The sequence below is a fragment of the Ostrinia nubilalis genome, chromosome 27 (assembly GCF_963855985.1).
Source record: "Ostrinia nubilalis chromosome 27, ilOstNubi1.1, whole genome shotgun sequence".
NCBI lineage: Eukaryota > Metazoa > Arthropoda > Insecta > Lepidoptera > Crambidae > Ostrinia > Ostrinia nubilalis.
The window spans coordinates 6,633,429-6,636,008 of NC_087114.1; positions in this window are offsets into that span (position 1 = coordinate 6,633,429).

Genomic DNA, 2,580 nt, shown 5'->3' on the forward strand with positions numbered 1-2,580 from the left:
GTGAAGCTCGCTGATCATCCATCAGTTTCCATCAGGTCAGATGAATGGCAAGAGATTCCTCGTTGTGGATAAAAAAATGTTCTGTTCAGTTATTGCCTTTAAATGTGTTCTACGTAACGTAAACTTAGAGAATTGCAAACATTAGTTAGTCCTAAGAAAGTCAAAAACATGTAACGGAATCTCCGACTTACCACTTTAGTGGAGCGATTACAGAAAATAATGGCCTATTAAGTACATGTTTTTTTGTGTTATTATGAAAGTTCAGAAAACTGCGCAGTTTTTAAAATTATTTTGGACCTACGGAATTTCTTTTTTTTTTTAACTTTTAAGTTGAAAATTTTAGGATGTTCCGCTAAAAGCATATTTTTTTATGTTTCTAGCAAAAATTTTGTATCTTGCATCAAAGATAGGAAGTTGATTATTTTTTTCAAAAATCTGCAATTAATAGGGAATCTGTCAAAAAAAAGAAATCTGATAAAAGTCGACCCAAAAAAAAGATAAAAAAATTTAAAGCCTACTGGGTCATACAATTTGAAAAAATCACAAAATTAACGATAACTTCTAAACTATGAAAAATCGTAGAACATACATGGGGGTGAAATCGATAGGTCTAGTCCTCACCTATCACCTGCCTTCGGCTTGACACCTTACAAGAAACACCCTGTATACAGTGTGTCCGGGCTTGTAGTGATCAAACTTTAAGGGCGAAATCTAGGGACAATTTTATCGATAAAAGTACTTCAAATTTGGGGCTTGACCAATTTATCGCAAAATTACAAGGATTTAAGTTTTTCATTTTTAGTTTTCACCTCTTCCTTCAAAAACAAGCGAAAGCGTGGGTAGCTTAACATTAATGAGCAAATATTTTATATCATGCGATAGCCAATAAAAATATGTATTAGTAGAAGTAGAAAACAGACACAAGTTTCATACATTTTATGGAAGTAAGAATGGATTTAATTAGAAAAATACATGACTTTTTTCACTTCTTTTTCAGTTATTTTCCAATACAAGAAAAACCAGGTCGTTAAAGTATGTTTTTTTTGCATTGTATTTTTAGTATTTGAGCTATTCTACAAAACGAGTGTAAATTTATTAGTCTACGTCTATTAGTTTCGACGTAATTGTTAAACAAAGATACCCCTTCCCAGCCGCTTCCATAGTGCGTCGGAATAGGTTGTGTGATTCTTTCAGGCAGTGCATTTTCGCATGTTAGCAGCGCTATGGAGCCGGCTGGGAAGGGGTATCTTTGTTCAACAATTGCGTCGAAACTAATAGACGTAGACTAATAAATTTACATTCGTTTTGTAGAATAGCTCAAACACTAAGAATACAATGCAAATAAAACATACTTTAACGACCTGGTTTTTCTTGTGTTGGAAAATAACTGAAAAAGAAGTGAAAAAAGTCATGTATTTTTCTAATTAAATCCATTCTTACTCCCCTAAAATGTATGAAACTTGTGTCTGTTTTCTACTTCTACTAATACATAATTTTATTGGCTTTCGCATGATATAAAATATTTGCTTTTTAATGTTAAGCTAGCCACGCTTTCACTTGTTTTTGAAGGAAGAGGTGAAAACTAAAAATTAAAAACTTAAATCCTTGTAATTTTGCGATAAATGGGTCATGCCCCAAATTTGAAGTATTTTCGTCGATAAAATTGTCTTTAGATTACGCCCTTAAAGTTTGATCACTACATGCCCGGACACACTGTATATATGTATATATTCGAAATGTACAAGTAAAGCGCTTTCAAATGATACCAAACACGGCATATTTATCTTAACTTTATTTTTTTACTCTGTATGTTTTGTCCGCTAGAGGGCGCCACATTCGATTTTGTGAAACCCCATGTAGCCTATAACCAGCGGACAATTAAGACGCTTCTAATGATATGTTATTTGTCGAATTCTGATAAGTAGTTTAGAAGTTACGAGGGAACACATGAACATACATACATACATACATACATACATAGCCTGTCAAAATCATAACCCTCCTTTTGCTTTGCCGTAGTCGGGTAAAAAGGAACACAGTTCATGATAAAGACACGTATTATGTGAGAATGATTCACAGGGTCTGGGTCACTACGTCATAATCGTCTAATGTAAACAATACCCAGTTATTTTTGTTGACGAACCATAATGTAAAAAACAAACGAAGCACAAAACAAACGGCACAATATTTCTGTATGTAATAAAAGTTAGTTTTTTTTTTAGTTGCACATAAAGGAAACAAAAGACGAACTTAATGCCATACCTATGGCGTTTACTCCCAGTCAACCTTTGCACTGAACAAAAACATAATTATAAATAATATTATTTTTGAACGTGTCACCAAAATTGATTCATTTTGGACGTTGCCGAAAAGAGATAATAGCCCAATGGCACAGATTAAATCCTGGTCCGTGAGCAAGTAGAATTTTGTCCAACGACCCCAAGCTACCCATCCTTATCGCTCGCGCGTAATTATATTGCCGTCGCGACTGTGCGACGCGCGCCCGCAGTGAGTGTGCGAGCGCGACAGGAACATAATTACGCGCGAGCGATAAGGATGGGTAGCTTGGGGTCATTGGAC